This window comes from Rousettus aegyptiacus, unplaced genomic scaffold (assembly GCF_014176215.1).
Source record: "Rousettus aegyptiacus isolate mRouAeg1 unplaced genomic scaffold, mRouAeg1.p scaffold_m13_p_7, whole genome shotgun sequence".
Taxonomy (NCBI): Eukaryota; Metazoa; Chordata; class Mammalia; order Chiroptera; family Pteropodidae; genus Rousettus; species Rousettus aegyptiacus.
In genome coordinates this window covers 21,863,814-21,886,125 of record NW_023416310.1, presented here as the reverse complement: position 1 = coordinate 21,886,125, position 22,312 = coordinate 21,863,814, and the positions used below count along the sequence as shown (strand labels likewise).

The 22,312-nt window shown below is 39.1% G+C and overlaps 1 pseudogene; it reads right to left on the bottom strand.

Moving 5' to 3' along the window:
* Window positions 1–5,349: 5,349 nt before the first annotated feature.
* Window positions 5,350–5,467, bottom strand: LOC118606162 (annotated as a pseudogene).
* Between the last annotated feature and the right edge of the window lie 16,845 nt (window positions 5,468–22,312).

The window sequence follows — 22,312 nt, the reverse complement described above, 5'->3', positions numbered from 1 at the left end:
GTCTCAGGAAATGCATGGGGCTATTCAATCAAGACTACTTGTCCATATAAGTGAAACAGAAACAAAACAACTTTTGCCACGTATCAGACTCTTAACATGATTATCAAATCACCACTTCCCTTTGGGCCATGGAGATAGAGAGCAGACAAGGAGACAGGCAAGCCATCCTGCTGCTCTGCGAGGTATCTTCTCAGATTGATCGCCTGAGACCTGCCCATCTAAATGACTCTGAGGAGGTTTACATGCTCTTGGCCCACTTGCTGAACCCCAGGTCCTGGTGTCTCATTTTCTATGCATATTTCCATTTATATCCTGTGCTGTGATGTTTGCCTCAGAAGCACTTGAGGAAATTAGGTATCCAGCATCAAAGAAGCTCTGCTGTTTGGTCTATAACCTGAGACTCAAATTTAAAAAAACAACAAAACAAAAAACAAAAACAAAAAAAACAAATGAGCTTTCACTGGCCGTGGGTATTTCTAGTTGCTGGGAGTTCCCACTTCTGGAAACCAAGTAAAGAAAGCAGACTCGGTACAGGGTTTTATAGATCCTGCAGCAGGAGCTGAATTAATTATTCCAAAAGGACCAGAGGGGCGAGCAGAAAGAAAGCCTGTTGATGACCAAATCTCTTTTAAACTGAATGGTTGTTTTTGTTTTGGTGTATGTGTGGTTCTTGTGTTATTGATGACAAGGTAGTCATCCCCTCCCCCTCTCCCTCCCTGAGTTTCAGTGAAGAGAGGCACAACTTCAATTCGATACCCAGGAAAGAGCAAGCTGGCGTGTTTTTTTTTTTTTTTCCAAAATCCCAATCCAAAAAGCTGACATCAAAGTTCTGAAACTGCCTGTGGGGACACCATGAAGAAGCGGACTTTGTTTTGACTGGGGCCTGTAAAAGTGGACCTTTAGCGCCTCATCCCTTAAGCGCATGGCGTTTTGAATATGGCTTTGACGGCTGTTAGCCAAAGTGGAGGTAGCACACGGCCTGCGAACCGGCAGCTGTCTTTGCCACAGACGTTGACCCCGTCCTGCATATAGACAGGTATCATGCGTAATTACCCTGAACATTTGCCACACTGCGGAATAAACTCGGAGCCTTCCCACTGGAGACGTTTCTGAGATGCAGTGGACTGGATTCGGCCCGAGAAAGAATAGTTGTGGTGTACGCTTCAACCCAACTGCTTGTTCCCTCTCCTTGACCTACCCTTTGTGGGAAGCCAGGAATGCCAAGTATTTCTTGTAGCTCTGCCCAGGCCTTTACTTTATTTACACTCCCCCCCGCCCCCCACTCCCAGCTCCAGCCCTGTCTCTTTTTCTGTGGCAACTCAGGCGTTCTTTCTCTCTCTCCTGGTGGACTACTGTGTTTTCGTTTGACATGGTATATTAAAGGTATCTTAAATAAAGACAAAAGCGTAAAACGATGTCCACTGGACAGCAAGTAGTCCAGGGGTAATGTGCAATTCCCACGTAAGAAAATTCTTTGATACTAACAAACTTTATCAAAGTTTCCAGGCTGTAGATAAAATAACTTTTTTTTTTTTTACCCCAAAAGTGAAACAAGATAGAATCAGTCAAACGCAAACCAAATGAACATGGGGTGAAAGATTGATGGAAAACATTTTAAAGAACCCACTGGCCACTCTGTGTGTTTGTTTCCTGAAGGGCAAAATTAAGCCCTTAGATGAGGTCTTTCATTTTTTGGTTTCTTTTCTAATTCTAGAATCTCTTCTAACCACACTGGGAAGGCAAAGTGGGAATGTGACCTCTTCTGTAGTTATTGGTACACATCTATGAGGACATTTTCTTCAACATATCTGTTTTGCCCCAAAATACATTCTCAAAATCATTTCCAGTCAGTATAGCCCTGGAGGTGGAGCCTCAGGGAAGCTATAAATGTTTTCATTGCAAACCTACTAAAGAGAAAATGTAGACATCCTGAACAGGTCTTTTCCGGCTTGGCTGGCCGTGGGTCCCAGTCTGTCTGGGCTGGTTTCATTCATATCTGTGGACCTGGCATGGTTATTAACTGTGCCCTCGTTCAAAAGGGTCTAGTTGGGATGGTAAATTATATAGGCATCGTGCTGGTCACCAAATGTCCCATTTTCAATGTCCATTTCCAACATCGTATACAAATCATTGGTTTTGCCAGTGGCCTGGCAGTTGGCCGGGCTCTGCAGAGGCGAGGGATGACATCGGAACCTACAGGCGGCATGGCAGTCTCAGAGGCCACAGCGCTGCTCGCCCCTTGAGCTGTGCTCCCAGCTGTTGGCTGCACACTGCGAATGAGATTGTCTAAAACCTCGGGCTTGAAAATAAGACACTTGGCTTCAGAATATAAAGCAAAGCAGACCTCTGGGTCTCTTCTTCCCTGTATCAAGTTCTCATTCTCATCAAGATTCCTCCACTCCACTAACACCCGCAGAGTAGATGGGACTCTGCTGGCTGAGGCAGGGCCCCCTCAGTTCAGTTTCTTTCCTTGTCAGGGTGGGAGGAACATCTCTAGGTAGAAAGAGAAATGATGCCCAACACATCTTTATCAGCAAGTGTCAAAAATCAGAGAATTTGGCCTGGACATTACTTGCTTGCTCAATCAAGCTATTGAAATCATCTGCGTTCTATGTGAGTATTTAGGTAGTGGGAGATATTTTAGAAGGTGGGGGAGAGGAGCGGAAAAAGGATAAATTTATGATTGTATCATAGACTCTGGTCTCAAGACATAAATATTTGTCTAATGAACCTGTAAATAATTGCATTGGTGAGGGGAGGTTTTTTCCACTCTTAATTGTTTTTTTTTTTTTTTAATATAGTGGAGCATTTGTCTTTAACAGAAATTCATAGTAACATATGTAGCCATTTTAGGATATTTTCCCTAAAGATATAGTGTTTTGGTGTGTTTCATTTAATTCCTTAAGCAAAGACAATTTATAATTCTAATAGTGTACATACAAAATAAATATGCAAAAAAATGTAGTATATATATTTTTTACTTTAACTGGTATTAATTTTAAATGTATTGAGAAGCGAGCCGTGAGGTCACAAAATGCTTTGTTAATTTCCAAACTAACCATGACATTGATGGACGTGAGTCAGATGCAGAGTCAATTACCGAGACTTTCCTGCCAGCTCTCACTTAGTTGAATTCGGGGCGATGTTGCACAGAAAAAGAACTTGTTTTAGTTAAACTCTAGGGCTAAAAGAAAAAAATTGAATTGTCAAACGAATCCACGTCAGTTTTGCACGTACCATGTCTCAATAGGGTAAGATATACGCATATTGTGAAAATAAATCATGTTGGTTTTAATGTGGGAATATCTTTCTTTCTTGTTTCAAGCCTGTGCTAATGGGCTAGTGGTCAAAAGGTAGAATGTTTAAAATTGGAAAATTATCAGTGGACTTTAAAGATATCTCTGAATTCTGTAATCTGTTCTGAGGAGACCTTCCATCAGAGGGCATCAACTGATCCAAATAAGGAATGAATGAACACAATACGAGCTGAAATAAAACTCAGATAGTAAATACTCACACGTTAGTAAGCCAAACAAACAGAAACCTGGTTTTCGGCAATTTACAACATGAGTATATTTGTTTGGTAAACTGTTTTGAACAGCAACTCCTCATGTCTTCTTTGCCAGATACTTTATCATTTATTATCTCCCCCGTTCAAAGAATGGTTCCAGGTAGTTGCTGTGGAATTCAGGACTCACCGCTGTTTACAGAATGAGCTGGTGCTGACCGGCTGCCTTGAGTCAGTCCCTCCCTTTCCTTTTACTAATCAACATTCTTGACATTTGACTTGACGGTAGCATTTTCGAGATCTGACACACAACTTTTGTAAACAAATATAATATTTTTGGTGTGAATTGTTGCTGTTTATAAGAAAGGAGTCAGCACTGTTTCCAAACTAAGAAAAATGTAGTTTGTTTTACTAGTTACAAGTTTCTGCGTTTTTTGTTGTTTTCTTTTTATTTGCTTTTCAGAATCCTCTGGGGGATTTCCCTATAATGAACCTGGTATGGAATTATTCTGCTGTTTAAAAAAAAAAAATAGCTGTTTTATGAAACAATTGGAAGGTATTGGAGTTGTTTATTCATACATTTAAAGAGAGCTTTGGCATGTGGTGTGTGGTCTGTATATTTTTTAGTCATGGCACAAAAATGAACGTAAAGAGTAAGATAACTGATAAAAATAGAGTGTTCCTCTTCTACAAAAACTTTCAATCTAAACCAAATGGGCTTTTCCTCGATGCATCACAAATACCAGATTAACATCCCTTTTCAAAGCATACTACATATTCGTCCAGTTTTGCTAATTTAGAGATATAACCTAGTGTCCTAATTCCTTAATTCTCTGCTGTTAAAGTAAATAAAATCTAAAAAATTAAGCTGGAAATAGATTAATAATTAGTTTAAAAGTGTAAAAAAAATAAAAATTTGTGCTTGTACAGAATGGAGAATTGATATAGTCCCTGACAGACCAAACATTATCACTGTATGAATAACAACAATGATAATATGTTGCAGACATTAAACATCTACATCAATAAATTTCTTTCCCAGAATATCTGGGAACTCTAAAACTATGACTTAGAATCAGCATACACCTAATAGCAATTATCACTTAGAAGTAATAATCAGTTCTTGGTCATTTTAAAAACTATTCCCCCATTTACTTCACAAAGAATAATATATTTTGTATTTCAAAAATAAGGTAGATCAAAATAAAACTATTTATTTACATGATTTAATACAATTTTTGCTTTTTTCTAACTATATTTTGAAAAACTTTTAGACCTAACAGTTGCAAAAATTGTACACAAAGTTCCCTTTCTCCTTCACTCAATTTCCGCTATTGTAGCATCTTGCATAACCACAGTACAATGATCAAACTAATTATTAACATAGATACAATACTAATAACTACTCTATAGGCCTCTTTAAAGTTCAATGCTTTTCTCACTAATGTCCATTTTCCTTCCCAGGGGCCAATACGAGATTCCACATGGGCCCTCTATCTCTTCAACACATCCCCATCTTTTCTGAGCACTTTCTTACTACCTGTCATGCTCATTTTAAAACAATAATTCAACTGGTTTTTATAAAGCTGATATATATCCAGCGCAGTGAATTCAAGTAATACGGAAAACTACAAAGCACAATGTTAAAATTATACAAAATTTTACCATGACAGAACCTGGTATAAAAGAACAACTCAACTTTTGGTAAACACTGTTCCTAACATCTTCTTATGTATGTATACAGTTAAAAAAAGAGACAGATAAGTGGATAGGTAGAGTTTGGATGGAAAGGAATCATTCTTCTTATTTATTTATCTATCTATTTATCTATTTATTTATTTTGCCTACAGCACTTGGTCTTCCTAGGTGGTCTCCCATCTAAGTACTAACCAGGCCTGACGCTGCTTAGCTTCTGAGATCAGACGGATCGGGCACATTCAGGGTGGCATGGCCGTAGACAGGATGGAATCATTTTTAAATAAAAGTATTAATAAACAGTATTAAAAGAATTTTTAATAAAAAGCATTAAACGTAGTTCCACAGAATTTAACAGAAAAAAAAAAAAGAAACTAAAATATAACTAGATGTGCTGAGTTTCAGGTAAATGTTTCTTTACAAAAGACATGTCCTAAATTTTCTCTCTAAAGACAAGAAAAAGATAATGAAAAACATTTAGGTATTCATCAATTAGCTTTTGTGGCCTAATAACCACTCCAAAGATTTGTGGCCAAAAACAAATACCAGTTCTCATAGCTCACAGGTCAGCAGAGAGCAGCTCTGCTGATCTGGCTTGATTGGTCTCTGTGAACTGCCAGAGTGTCCATGGTCAGGACATGGGTTCGCTGGAACCTGGCTGACCACCTCACCCACACATGTGACAGTTGGTTATCTTTTTGTAGGGGTAGTTGGGGTGACCTGATCATGTGATTTCTCATGCTCCAGGAGGATAGCCCAGGCTTGCTCACAGACCAGTAGCAGAGTTGTAACAGAAGGATAGGAAGTATGCAAGTACTCTTGAGGCTTAGGCTCAGAGCTGACACAACATGCTATTGGCTAAAGCAAGCAACGAGTCGGGCCCAGATTCAGGGCTGGGTTTCCGTGTCATTCTTAAGTACCGATGTTGATAATTCAAATATCAACATTTCCTTATAGCATTATTCGTTCAATCTGCAGATTAAATCATTTTATTTTGAGATTATTTTTCCTATTATGTTTTTAAAACATATTTTCTGTTTCATTTGCTCGTTTCTTTTTTCGCAAATGTCAATTATGTATTATACGCGCTTAAAATGTCTCCACAGATATTTGCCAACCTGAATCATTCATGTTATCCAGATTTCTCAGATAATTGTCATGTGGTTAAAGAGAGCTTTCCTGGTCACTCAATCTAAAAATGCCCTACCTTTTCATTCTCTATTATATTGTCCTATTTTACTTATGTTAGAGGACTACATAAATTTATTCTCTCTATATTATTTTCTCTACCTCCCATCCTAGATCACAAGCTTTCTGAGGGCAGAGATGCTGCCAGTCTCAAAGACTACCTAAACCTCAGCATCCAGAGCACTCCTGGCATGCATGGGGTATTCAGTAATTACATGTTGAATGAATGTGCGAAAGTCCTATTTAAGTTAGGTTTATTCTAATTTTAGTTGCTTATAGTATGGCTTTCTTCTCTGAAATATTTTTTTCATTTACGCACATCTGCTATAATTTCATTGAGAGTATAGACAACTCTGTCTGAACTCTTCATGTCTCCTTGGAAATTTTCTCTTTTTGTTCTTTAGTTTTATCTTACTTTTCTTTTTTCTTTATTTCCTCTTTTACTTCCAAGCAGATCTGTGGGGGCGATTCTTTCTGATCATTATTCATCTCATATACCTGCTGAAAGACAGGCTGAGGAGGAAGAGTAGTGGACGATATTAGTACACTCTAACAGGGTGTATTGCCTCCTGTAGCTGCTCACCAAATCTTAGTTTTCTTAACCTATGAATCTATATCATCATTCAATTTCTTTCTTTCTTTCTTTCTTTCTTTCTTTCTTTCTTTCTTTCTTTCTTTCTTTCTTTCTTTCTTTCTTTCTTTCTTTCTTTCACATTTAAGAGATTGGTAATTTGGAAAGCATCACTCCCTCCATTCTCTTCATCTCACCTCTCCTCTGGTGATTAGGCAATAGATAAAAGTTGTGGCTTGCCCTAGTGTTTTCATTTCTACTTGCCATGTTCTGTGGTGTCAAATGGCTTTCTACGGGGAGAGTGTTCTTATGTCATGGCCTTCTGTGTCCCTGGATCTTCATCACTTAAAGAATCCTTGGATGGACATTTCAGGGTAGCTCCATTACCTTTGACATGGCAGTGAGGGGACATGTCCATCTTGCCCAAGATCTGAAGATATGTTGATAGTTCTCGGTGTTCTTCCTTATTTTGGTCCAGATTTCACAGCATTTGGCAAGTTTTCTACATAGTTTGTTGTTTCAGATTGTAGTCACATCCTTATTTTATTGGCAACTAAAATAGTTGTCTCCTTTTTTTGAGATTTTTGAGGAAGTGAAGGGAGAGAATCAATGTCCATACACCGTGATCCTTAACCAACTCTTTTTGTGTTCTTTCAATGGCATTCAAAAGATTTTGCTGCACAGAAGAGGTCATAGTGCTATTCCCCCATCAGTTTTAGCACTTAAATCTGAATTCTCATAAAGCAAATTTAACTTTGATTACATAACTTTGCTTCTATCACCTTTCTTCTCCATTCCCTTTGCTCTGCTTTTCACCGCCCCCAAATCTCTAGAGGTTTTCTATTTTGCTTTATTTTATTTTTGCTTCTCAGTACAGCCTCAATATTCTCTTTTTCTCCTTTGACAGTGATTTTCTTTGTCACTTTTGTGACAAGAGTATTCCTAGTCCTTCATTTACCTAACTTTTCTAAATTAGAAACCCTAAAGTTACATGGCCTCAAACAAGCAGTGAACTGATAACAACTACCACCGCCATTGCAATAACCACACGAATCGTTGCTTCTGCTTTCAAACATTTGCTTTGTGACAGTAATGCTGTTAAAGCGGTTCATGTATAAACCAGGTAATTCTTTTTAATAACCCAAGAAAGTTAATATGATTACCTATAATTTAACTGTAGGGATATGAACAATAATTTTTTCCTAAAACTGGCTCCAGAATTATACTCAGAGATTCCAGTCACTGTGTTTGTTCAAGAAAATACTTTGAAATATGTCCTCGGGGTTGTTGAGCTTTCTTCCAATGGCTCACACATCAAAGGTTAAAAGGTTGTGACTCTTGAGTAGTTAAGAGCAGGGTCTCTAAAAACAGATTGGATAGAATCCCTACTCTGGGAACTAAGTAATAATAGCACTTTCCTCACAGGGTAGTTGTAAGAAAAACCTGTCAAACCTGCACAGAGCAGTACAGCAGAGGCAGAGAATTTGTGTGTATAACACCTGGTGAGTGGACCAGCTAGATTTATTCAGAGAACATTTCCTGGAAGAGAGGACTCCTGGCCAGAGTTTTAAAGGAAAACTAAAGCATGCACGGAAGGAGCACATGGCAATCTTTTTTTACTTTTTTAAAATTAAATTTGTTGCAGTAACATTGGTTAATAACATTATATAAATTTTAGGTGTACAATGTTATAATTCGATCTTTATGATCACAGGAAGGAATTCAGACTGGGAACTGAAAGCCACTGTGAACGTCAGAAAGGAGCCATTTCTCTAGCGAAGAAACCCCTAGTTGTTGATAACACTACAAATCTGCCACAGAAATCCGAGAATTTGAGGAGAATGCCAATGTGAAATAAGACTATCAAAACAACTCACATTTTCCAAGGAATTTGATAGTGGAAAAGAGGAATCCCTTAAGACAGAGATCTCCAACCCCTGGGCTGTGAACCAGTACAGGTCCATGGCCTGTTAGGAACTGGGCCGCACAGCAGGAGGTGAATGGAGGGCAAGCAGAGCGAAGATTCGTCTGTATTTGCAGCCCCTCCCCAGCGCTAGCATCACCACCTCGGCTCCACCTCAGATCATCAGGCATTAGATTCTCATAGGAGCATCGGTCTCTGGTGCCAAAAAGGTTGAGGACTGCTGCCTTAGGAAGATCTTTAGATCCTTCTTATCTGCTCTTCTTTAAAAATAAAGTTGACTCTGCTAGAGAATAAATAATTGATGCCACTTCTAGGAAGAAAGGATATTGAATTGACAATGGAAACAAAAACATCTGCTTCAACAATTGACCTCACCTCCTCTATTTTTAAAATCCCTGAAGACAATCCTAGTCATCTTGGGGGTTCTTTGTATCAGTAAGAAATGTCTCTAAGCCCACAGAGTACTAGGTGATAAGCTGGAGGGGAAATACCATGCAAGGCAGTAATCTGATTTGCATCAGTTGAAAAGGTGAACAATTGCAGCCCAAACAGAAGTGGCTCATTTATCTGCTATTGCATTCCCTCATCATGTGAGGCCATAAATCCACAGATGGGAGAAACTCTAGCCCCATGGCTTAAATGTTATGCAACTTCCTCTGGAGGAATCCTACGCCTATTTCAAAATTCTTTACGCTTGCGCTCTGGGCCACAGGTCAGACAGACACCAGTGGATAAAATGTACCAGGCAGTCCTTGCAAAAGACCTCTCCATCCTTTAGCCATGGCAGAAAGACTTCTAAAAGGAAAGAGAGACTTCATTTCATGCCAAGCTTTCCCTCTTAGATATTTCTCACTTGTGTAAAATATCAGCAGTGAAGCTAGATACACAAATAGAGTGTAGAACCTTTGTCCACAAGCTCCATCCATGCCACCCACGAGAAGCTGCAATAACACCTGAGTCTTTGCTAACTCTGAGACTATACAGCATTCTTTAAACTTTCATTGCCTTGTCTTATTGAGATCATCTATCTGTTCATGGGACGGGTCATTGAATCAGTAAAATTTTGGAATGCCACATGCCCAGAAAATTCCTAGGAGAAATATGGGTATAAAAATAAAATCACACTACTGGGAGAGGAAAAAAAAAAAAAAGCAACAACAACAGAGACAAAAACATAAATTCAAGCAATAAAACACATCTATCGGGAATGACTGGGGCAAGGTAGAGGGCCCTTTCTACATGCCAAACTGAAATGTTCTGTTAAGTTTTAAAAAATCATGTTTACAGCAGATATAAATTAAATTAACTGTGAGGCCATAAAATAAAGCAGCTGTTCTTCATCTCCTCCGTCACAGAGCAAGAGGAAAGGCTGGTCAGAGGTAAGGGAGGCTCTTTTCTTGATGGTGAGACACATAACAACGCCAAGGGGATAATGAGGAGAGGCGGGAGTGCTGTGAGCCTGTCTCCTCTGATACGCGTTTAAAGGGCACAGAATTCACACATTTTACACGTGCCTTGAAGTCCTTTGCCCTTGACCAAGATTTCATAATAGCCCTTTGTTTCTCTACATTGAGCTATTCCACTCCAAATAAAGGGAGCTCCTCCTACAACAACGACAAGATTACAAATGCACAACGAAGACAGTTGTAAAAACAAATCAGCAAATATCAACCCAAAGTGAAAATGATCACCTAGTCCTGTGCTTCAGGAGCTTGGCTTCAGGCTGAGGAAATGAGGGAGTGAAGGGATCTCTGACCCCATAGGCTGCGAGCCCGTGACTAGCAGCTGAGCTAACCAGAGTCATATAATGCCTGGGTCGCCCCTGTCTCTACTTTCTGGTCTTGCCTTCCTCAAAATGCTGCATTTCTGAGGGTAATCCAAAGTACCTGCCTTGCTCACTAACACTGCCCCATCGCCCATCAAACCCACTCCCTTGGGCTCTGCAAACAGCAAATGGAAATGCAAAAAACAAGAAAGAAAAGAATGTGATATTTGGGAAATGTGGCAGGAATCCAGAGATGTCCTATGAATCATATTGAATTCTGCTTGTCTAATGAGGTTTGACTCATATAAATGAACAAATCATTTTGGATTTTTAGTCAGCTCCAATGTACTATATAAGACAACATTTCAGAGATAATAATTCCTTAAAGTTACAAAAGTATCGTCAACTTACAAAGTTGTATGGAGGGATTTTACTTCTGTTTTCTTTTTGGTTTGGTTGGCTTGTTTATTTTATTTTGTTTTATCACTGACCACTTTTAATACAATGGTTTGTAGATTCAGTGTGTGTGTGCGTAAATATGATACAGGCATCATACCTTGGAGATATTATGGGTTTGGTTTTAGATCATTGTAATAAAGCAAGTATTGCAATGAAGTGACTCATAATCTATTTGTTGGTGGAGACTCTTGCCTTCATTTGCAAAAAAAAAAAAAATGCAACATCTCTGAAGCATAATTAAGCAAAATGCAATAAAATGAGGTCTGTCTTTATATAAAAAAGATTATGCACCATGACCAAGTGGGATTTATCCCAGAAATGTGAGAGCGATTCAACATACAAAAAAAAAAATCAATCTATGTTATATGCTATATCAATAGAATAAAGGACAGAAACCACATGATTGTTTCAATGGATGCAACAAAAGCATTTGACAAAGTCCAATACCTTTTCATGATAGAAACATTAAACATATTAGGAATAGAATGGAAATCACTCAGCCTGACAAAGGGAATCTACAAAAGAGAAAAAAGAAAAAAAATAGAAAGAAAGAAAGAAAGAAAGAAAGAAAGAAAGGAAGGAAGGAAGGAAGGAAGGAAGGAAGGAAGGAAGGAAGGAAGGAAAGAAAAAACCCACAGCTAATATCATAGTAATTGTGAAAAACTAAAAGCTTTTCCCCTAAGGTCAGAAAAAAAGACAAGGGTATCTATACTATTGCTTTTTTTTTATTAAACCTTGTACTGGAAATTCTAGTCAAGGCAATTAAGCAAGATAAAGAAATAAAATCCACCCAAATAGGAAAGGAAGAAGTAATAGTATATTCATAGATATGGATAATCCTAAGGAACACACACATGTGTGTGCACATGCGCGCGCACACACACACACACACACACACACACACACACACAAAGATTAGAAGTAATAAATGATTTCGGAAAGCTTCAGGTTACAAAATCGATATACAAAAATCGGTGTATATCTCAACACAAGCAATAAACAATCCTTAAATGAAGGTAAGAAAATGATTCCATTTAAAATAGCATAAAATGAATAAAATATTTAGGAATATATTTAATAAAAGCAATATCAGATTTGTACACCAAAAACTACAAAACATGGGTGAAAGAAATTAAAGAAGACCTAAATAAATAGGTTGGAAATACAGGCAATATTTTTGTGTTATAGTCTTGAGGCAGAAGTCCTTTTTCTCTAGGAAGCCTCCATTTTTGCTCTTAAGGCCCTCAACTGCTTAGATGAGACCCACCCAACTTATCAAAGATAATACCTTGTCAACCTAAAGTCGACTGATTGTTTATGTTAATCACACCTACAAAATACTTTCGCAGCAACATCTAGACTAGTGTTTGAACAAATGACTGGACACCGAGTTGACACATAAAATCTAACCATCACATAAAGAGTACCAAGACAATTCAAGGAAAAAATAGTCTTTTCGAAAATGGTGCTGGGAGAACTGGACATTCACATGTGGAAGTATAAAGCTGGACCTCTTCTTCATGCCATATACAAAACATAACTCAAAATGAATCATAGACCTAAAGGTAAGAACTAAAACTATAAAATTCTTAGAAGAAAACAGGAGTAAATTGTGACCTTAGATTAGGTAATTGTTTGTTAGATATGACACTAACAGCACAAATGACAAAAGAAAAAAAAACAAATAAATTGAACCTTATTAAAATAAAAATTTTGTGCTCCAAAGCACATCATCAAGAAAATGAAAAAGATAACTTACAGAATGGAGAAAATACTTGCAAAATGTCAATGTCCCGTATATATGACAAGGGAGTTGTAGCCAGTATATAAAAATAACTCTTATTATGTAACTCTTATAAGACAAATAACCCAATTAAAGAATGGACAAAATATTTGAATAGTTATTTCTGCAAAGAAGATATACTAAAGGCCTGGAGGAGTACCTCTCAATCAAAGTGTCTTGACTAATATCCATTTGCCCATTCCCAATTTCTAAAACTTTTTTATTGCTAAAGGTCAGCAGGAGCAAAGTAAGGACTTTATGTTGGTCTGATGAGCTACTCACTAATCCTTTTGTTTGTTAATCACTCATCCATTGTCTCGAAAGGTATTTCTTGAGCACCTACTATATGCCGGTCACTCTACTGCATGTCAAGGTCCTGGGGGATGCATGTGCCTGGTTTAAAAGCACAGGTAGAGAAAACTAAAGCAAAGCCTTACTCCTCAAGGAATTCACAGAATTGCATGTCAGAAAAATAAGCAATTAAAAAGAGATATGATAAATTTGCTACTTCCTGAGAACAGTCTTCATAGCCCTGTCCTGTTCCCGCTGGGTTTTCTGACCTCTGTATACTGGAGCATTTCTGAAGTTTATTTCCTTGGGCTGCTTGCTATATCTTTTTGTTCTTCTTCCTTCTCCAAAACTAGATTTTTCCTGAGTTCTGGATTCTCAAATGGATTGCAGATGGCTGTTTATATGTCACTGATTTCATTTTAGAAGCATTTGTATTGCTTTATGCCATTTCTAGTCATTTGGCTTTTAACATGAATAAAACAATTCTACCTGCCTCTTTCATAAGAGGGGTGTGGAGGCTTTCAAAGAATCCCACTAGAGCAGGACAGAAATGGTATGTTGCTGACCAAGGGTTCACAGCTCTTTTTGCAAAACCGATCCAGAGTCCCTGAAGACATTCAGTTGACCTTGTGTTACAGAATAGAAAGAGTGTGTCTGCCCAGCACTAGTAGAGCCAAACAGTGAACACTGAGAATTGCAGCGGAGAGAGATTGGCTATTTTAGTATGAACGATGCCACCCAGAAGAATGGGAAACTAATGCTCAAGAGCCTGAACTCCCTGATCCAGGATTTAGACAGGTTTTTAAGGGCATGAGAAGAACAGGTATGCAGAAGCACTGGCAGGATAACTTATAATTGGAGGACTTTGGACCTTGGCCATTTATGGGAAGGGGAGTCAACACTGTGAAGCAGGTGCTGGGGTTAGCATTCCAGTTTATAAATGAGGCATGTGGAGAAGATGGACTTAGATAACTTGCCCAGGTCACAGAGCTAAGTAGCAGAGGTAGGATTTTAACTCAGGCATTCCAAGTCATGTGACTGGATAATTTCTCACTTGCGGGACACTTTTGAGAAGGAAAACAGAGGTATTGATGTTATACTGGAACAACAAACATAAACTAGGACTTGTACTAGGCACATAGGACAAATAGTTGCCTTTGCTATAAGGAGTGTTGCGGACGAAGCTGGCTTGAAAGTTTTCTGTACATGTGAGCCTTTTGCTGGGAAGTGTTGTGTCTCTATGGTGAACTACACAAACTGAAATCTGTGTCTCCAGAACTCCAAACCAATGGTTAATGGTTCCCTTTGTGGGAACTATAGGAACCAACACAAGTGAGAGGTAGACCCTGTGCCATTCTCCCTGGAGGTCCTAGGAGCATCCATAACCAGCGTGCCCAAAGGATAGGACACAGAGATCGGACCCAAGTTCTCCGGATTGTTCTTGCTCAGGTGGATTGCCAGCATTTTGTATCAAGGTTGTTTTGTGTCCTCCTGTTCATCTATGAAGCAGAGGAGGTGGCTCATGTGAGTTTATGTGGAGAAATGGAGACTGCAACTTGGGAACTAGGTAAAGGATATGTTTAAATATTTCTCTGTGAAATGCTTCTCACCATTCCTCTCTCAGTGTCTCCCACCGGTTCCCATAGTTTATTTTATAAGCCTTTTAGAACTTGTAATATAGAATACTGTGTTTTAATAGAGGAGACATAGTATGGTGATAAAGCACATAGAGTATACAGCCATAAAGTACTAACCAATGGTGTGACCTGGGGCAATAACTTAATCTTGGTTATTCCATCTGTGAAGTGGGGATGGAAATTTATCTACATCATAAGGCTGCTGTGAGAATTGAGTTAATTCATACAAAGTCCATAGAAGATCTTCTTCATCTTTTCCTCCTTTTCCTTCTTCCAATGATGGGGAGACTGTGTTTTATTTATGGTTGCTTCTCTGGTACCAGCACAGAGTGTGGTACAGAGTAGATTCACTGCAGGGTTTATTGAAAGAATGAAAGGAGGCATAAACAAATTAACAAGGAGGAGATCAGTTCCAGATATAAGTTGATATTTAATTGATTCAAATGACACAAGTCTAAAAATATTCAATAACACAGCCCTCCAGCAATATCTAGGTAATTTGTTCTCTATCAAAAGAAGATGAACTTTAACTAAGTGAATTGCAGGTATAACTGCAGAACCAGCTCAAAATGGTCTTATTCTGTTTAACAACCTACTGAGTTGCTTTTCAGAGATAGCAGACCAAAACTGCAAGTCATGCAGCCAAAGCATGCACAGAGGAGAGAGCCTTGACCTCCAGATTCACCTGGAAGCAAAGTCCTTGCCCCTCCCCTCCCCCACACACAGGGAATCAAAGGATTGAGGCGTAACTGGAACTTGAACACTAGGTTCTATCTGTGTGGAGCTTACAGTCTCAAAACAAATAAATGTAGGTAAGCAGACCAATTTAATCATTATAAATCGTGTTAAGTGCTAAACCGGGATAGAGAGCAATTACAGGGGAATTTTGTCTAGAACTGGTGAATAGGAAAATCCTTCGGACATGTAAGGTAAGGCCTGAAGGAAGAGATGAAGCTAAACTGAAGGTTAGAACATTTGGGGTGGGGAATGAGTGGTTGAGAGGAAGAGGAGGAAACAGCGAGAGATGAGGTTGGAGAAGTGACTGTGTCCGGGTCATGCAGAGCCTCAGAGCTATTGTGAGTAGTTCCGATTTCATGCTCGAGGCAGTGGAATGCCGTGAAGAGTTTTAAGTGGGGGTGTAACAAGTGGTGTAATCTGTTTTAAGAAAGTACTTGTGCTGCTGTGTGGAAATAGATTGCAGGAAGCAAAGCACTTGTGGAGAGACCCGGTAAGAGGCTCTTGCAATATTCCAAGTAGTAATGAGTTCACCACAGAGGTGGCAGCATCGATGAAAAGTAGATGAATTTGAGATGTATTGTGCTGGTAGAATTAACAGACTTGATAATAGATTGAATATTGAAGAGTAGAGGGGAGGTAACCAAAAGGGAAGAGTTGAAGATGACTCCTAAACCTCGTGGTTGCATTTCCTACAATGGAGAAGTGTGCATTTTTGTGTGGAGGTGGGGATAAGGGTTTACAGAATAATGCAGTCCAGGACTGGTGCTACCTGACATCATTAAGGCTCAGGCCTCTTCCACCTTCCTGATTGCCATCTTAGTGCATGGCCTTCATTCTCATGGTCCCAAGGTGACTGCTAAACTTCCAGGCCCACGTCTGTGTTTAAAATAGAAAGATGAAAAAGGAAGAAATATGGAAGAAAGAAGTAGTGACCCTTATTTGAAAAAAAAAACAAAAAACAAAACTTCCCCAGAAATCTCCACAGACTTCTGCTTTTACCTCCTTGGCCAAAATTCTGTCCCAAGGTGAGCTCTTGTTCCAAGGGATTCTGGGAAATGTAGCTTTCCACTTGAGTCAATTAGGCCTCTAAGAAAATCAGGGTATTTTGATTAGGATGGAGAATGGATATTTTGTAGACCCCATCCGCTGCTGGAGTTAGCTTATTAATTTGAGTAAGATGAAGGACAATATATTTTTAATTTACTTGAATCTCAATTCTTCATGAGCAAGCAAAATGCATAATGAGTGCTGGTAAATCTGGGGCTATTCTATTTCCGATTATAAAGAATCTTTCATTTGTGAAAAGGAAAGACTGCTCTTCTGTCATTGACCCCCTAGCCGCCTCCCAAGGGCATTCTTCAGTGCCAGAACTCTTCTCACTTCATAGTGATTGTGTCCCATGGAAGCACTGCCCGCAGGCCTCGTGTTCTGCCACCAGCATGCTTACAACAAATGTCCTGAATGGATGGCTTAACTAAACGAAGTTTGGCTGTTGTATTTTACACGATGCCTTAGGATTCTTGGAAGGTGAGTATTATCAGATTGAGCTATAGAATAGGCTCTTCATCATAGTCTCCGGGGCAGTCTAGAGGACCCAGGCATATCAGCCAGGCCTCTCAGCATGTGTCTGAGATACTGAAGCCTTTATTATCTGTGCATTATAGGGCCCCTTGTACCTGAACCAAAAAGAGAATTCTTTGGCAGAAAGCAGAGGCTTGTCTAGAAGCTGTAGCTCATCATCCCTGCACAAAGACAGGCTGTGCTCTACTGGATTCTAATCTGGAAATGTTTAATATATCTGCAGCACAAGTGCCAGTTACTTAAGAGGCGGGATGGTCATTTTTTTTCCTCTTAAAAAGAAACTTCAAACTGAATATAAATCGACTTCCTCAATATGCCCATCATGCCTGATAATGAAAACAATCTTAAGTAAGGGGGATCATGGTCTCTTGGGAAAAATTTTGGCCAACATGAAGAAAGGGAGAAAGACGAGACCAAAATAAGGAAGGCAGAGGCTCTTATAGTGTTGAATCAGAAACCACCACTCTTTCTCTGGAAGAAATTCAGCAAATAAGTGTCTTGTCAAGTTACTCTAGTGAAAATGGTGACAATTAAAACAGCACGAACCACCCCAAATGCTCAAGTTTGGGATTTGCTGGACATCTCAAGCTATTTTCCAAATGTTTGGGGTTTGGCACAGTCCAGGCTCATGGTTGGGAAGTTTTTCCAAAGGCCTGTCTAAATGTTCCTATTTTTATTCCCTTTCCTTGCGGTTAATATCCGGCTAATTTATTTGCTCCAAATTCTGCATCTGATAAATATTAGATATCTTCAGACTCTGTATTTCCTTTCATGTGGTTGACAGAAATTTCAGAGTATTGTCTTCACGTCTAATTTTCAGAGCAGGTGCCCATTCCTTTCTTTTTGGTCCCCATGCTTGGAATTGGGAGACTGTAACAAGGATGGAGAAGGGAAGGGACCATGTCATGTGTGGTGCTGCACAAAGATTTGGGAATATTGGCTTTGAGAAGCCTCAGGGAGATGAGAGAGCTGATTTCACAGCCTGAAAGGATGGCATACGGAGAGGAATTAAATCTATCCTCTATGGCCCTGTGAAGGAAAGGAGGGTGAGTGAACTAGAACCAGAGACATTCGTGGGCTCAGTACAAGACTTTCTCATTTCAGAAAAGCCAAGAATACAAAGAGCTGCCTTGTCTTCACCAGAAGAGATGGGTCTTGATCAAAGGTATGTAATGGTTCCCCATTAATTTTTGGAGACCAAAAAGTGAATTAATGATGCTATTTGAATATAGACTGAATAGTTGGATTAAAAGATATTAAAATGCCTTTCTTTAAGTGTTGGGCACTGTATACACAACACTTAGAAAAATACCTGGTACATAAAAGGTGCTCAATAGTTATTTGTCGAATGAATGAATGGGTAATTGAATGAAAACTAACACAGCTTTGGCAGTATCAAGCATTGCGCCACCCCGGAAAAAATGGGGAGGTAGTAAAGAAGTATTACCTATGGCCATCCTTGTCTCTTATCGGGGTCATTGTTGCCTACCTCTGAAAGGTGAAACCTAGAGTTTAAAAAAGACAGCCTTCCTCACTCTGCATCCTTCTTTAGCAGTTCTCCGAACCTCAGGTTGAAACTTCTTGTGCTGACCCATAATGCGCCCTCTGAATGAACCCACAGCAAAGAATGTGTGGGAGATGGCAACCTCTAAGCCTCGCTAGGCTTAAATGACACTCATATTCTCCATGTTTGTCCTAGTGTGATTAACCTGGTGATTACATAAAATCATTCGCAGAGCCCTGGGACATGAATTAACACTCTGGCCAATACTGTTCACTTATCAAACAACCATCTTCAAAGCCTTGTTAATTGCCAGCTCCTTGCGCCCTGGGCAAGGGAGGAGATGGCTTAGGTGTGGAGGGGGCACTGCTTGTGAGGCAGTCTATCTGGGAAAGGCTGTGTGTCCCCTCAGAGAAAGAAGGTAGTTGAAACCTAAAGAAGGTAGTTGAAACCTAACAGGCCTCAACGTTCCAAGAGGTGAAAATTCTGTACTCAGCTTTTGTAGCGCCAATCATCCTGGTTTTATTGTGAAATCTGAGGCAAATAGGGACATTCAAGAGCCAGAACTGCAAAGTGCAGGAAGGGGAACTTGAATTGATGAAACATCTGTGTTTATCTGTATTATTTTGTATTAAAGTCTTATTTAGTAGCCACAACAATTCAAGAGTAGGAATTTTTATACTCATTTAGCAGGTGAGGAAACTGAGCCTTAGCAATGCAAACTGAGTTGCCCAAGGTCACACTGCAAATACTGGAAAAGCCAGGATGCAAGCTATGTCGGTCTGCCTCCAGGGTCTGTGTTCATCTTTGCCAAGAGAGTTTAATGTACTTTTCTTTTTCAAGGTTATCTGTCATTATTGTTTGCCTGGCAAACAACCTCACCCAATCTTTGACCTGAAGTATCTTTTTCTCCCCGAGATTATCATACGCAGATAAGAAAAATAAAGAAATTAAAACCACGATAAAATACCATCTCACACCTGTTAAAATGGCTATTATCAACAGGACAGTAATAGCAAGTGTTGGAGAGGATGCAGAGAAAAAAGAACCCTCATACACTGCTGGTGGGACTGCAAATTGGTACAGCCACTGTGGAAGACAGTATGGAGGTTCCTCAGAGAACTAAGAATTGATCTACCATATGATCCGGCAATCCCTCTACTGGGTATTTACGTCACAGACTTGAAAACGCATATTTGAAAAGATATTTGCACACCGATATTCATAGCAGAGTTATTCTCGGTAGCCAGGACACGGAAGCGACTGAAGTGTCCTATGATAGATGACTAGATAAAGAAGTTGTGATATATATATACAGTGGACCTTACTCAGCCATAAGAAAAGATCAAATACTGCCATTTGTGACGAAATGGATGGATCTTGAGATAATCATGCTAAATGAAATAAGCCAGACAGAAAAGCTGAAAACCACATAATATCACTTACATGTGGCATATAAATCTAAAAGCAACAAACAAGCATGACAAACAGAGACTCATGGACATGGACAGTAGACTGGTGGTTACCAGAGGGTACGGGGGGCGGCGGGGGGGGGGGGGAGGGAGGAGGAGGGAGAGGGAAGGTAGATGAGGTAGAAAGGGTCATATGTGGTGACAGAAAGAAATCTAACTATGGGAAGTGAACATACAACACAATATATATATGACTTACTGTTGCATTGTACACTTGAAACTTATTGGATTTCATTAACCAATCATAATAAAAAATTACAGATAAAAAATAATAATTCTAAAAAAACATATACTAGGCTGAGTTGGCCATTTCCCAATACATCCCAATAGAAACAGGAAAGGAGACATTTTCAGAGTAGGGGGCATTGTGGACCTCAATTTGTGAATAATGACTTATTTTTGGAGGTCTGAGCCACATCCACCCACTTCAGAATGTAAGTTCATACTGCTTTCTTCAGAGTTCCAAGAATTGACTTAGTGTGTCTGTGAAGCAAATCCATTACTGCTTCAAATATAACTTTACGCATTAAGAGTAATTCTTCATAGTCAAAAGATGAGCTCTCGCCTAGAGCCCCCATTTGACAGCCACATGATAAGGAACCAGCATGGCACCGATTAAGGAAAAGTACATGAAGATATTTTGTCACCTATAAAAGGCTAGTCACACGAATACAGTTAGTCACTATTATTTTAGTTCTTTTCTATGGGAATGAAAATACCTTTAGTTTGAAATTAGAAACAAAAAGAAAGCCTTAAGTTGAACAGATTTAATAACCTTGGATGAATTAATTTTTAGAGACAGATAACTTTTTTATATTATATTATGTGAAAATGGGACTTTCGAAACGGGTTTCATGATTTCTAATAGAGTTTGAAGAACTGGCCCCTTTGTCAATTAGCTCCAACTAGATTATGCATCTCAAAACAATCAGCCCAAGGTCCAGAAAGCAGAAAAAGGAAACAATATATATCCATAGCAACTTCCAGTTCTACTTGGATTATTAGTTGGTGCTCCGCAGGATTTCAATATTTTTCTTATGAATGTAGTTTTAGAATTACACAAAGCTTAGTCCTATTAGAGGTGTCACCACCCAGAAGGTAGGGAGGGGAGAGGAAAAGGAAACCCAATAGCAAGGTTGATTCTTCATTCTCCTTTCTCTCCAATAAATAATATTGTGTATGTGAAATGGATTGGAATCTGCTGAACCTGGGGGTAAATTTTGAAGATCGGGCAGGGCGGGGAGGTGGCCTGCACCTCATGAGCACATCGGAAGAGGATAAAGGCAGCCTGTGAGTGCCCGGTTGGCTTTGGGAACTCTGCAAAGGACTAAAGGGAAATGACATTGCTTCATATGGATGGGAGTTGAGAAGTTAATCATGTCAAGTCCTGTTTGACATGAATTACCTAAAAGTGATTTGAGAGTAACATCAACAAAATCTAGATGTTCTACCTATTGAAAAAGAAAACAGTAAATATGGCAAATACAATCTGCCTAATATATTTATACTCAATAATTTGTTTGTTTAAAAAAATAAAACAGTTGGTTTGCAAAATTGAAATCAATGCTAATAATAAATTTGGGTCATCAGAATCAAAATATGTTTATTTGCTCTATAGTCATAAAACTACCATTTATATTTAACTCATATTTCTTTAACATACAGGGGTCATTTATAGGTGTTTCTTTGATAGCATCTTTTATTTCAATATCCCAAAACATTTATTGACCATAATACTTTATTTTCATAATTATAAATTAATATAATGACACACTTTAGGATTATTTAAAGATGTTCATCACTTCTAACTTAATGAAACATTGTTGGCTAAATGAATAACCATGTGAATGGACCTATTATAATATCTTTTGTGTCCATTGGGCTGTGACATAATGGGGGTCCAAAGAGGATCTCTGATTTGCAGATCCACTTCCCGCTGACAGCAGAGAAGATCTTTAGAAATGTTGGTAAGTATGGGAATGGGAAGCAGAAAGAACTGAAATCAAGATGCAGAAATCTCATCACTGCCTCCCAGCGACTTTCCAGAGAGTCATATGAGAAGGAAGCAGCTTTGCAACTCTCTGGAGAAGCAGTCACGGCCCGGCCCTCAGAGCCTAGGCTACCAGTCCACCTGAAGTGGTAACCTTGTTTCTGGAAGTTTAGACGGAAGTTCTTTAGCTGCTCATCTGATGATCTGAA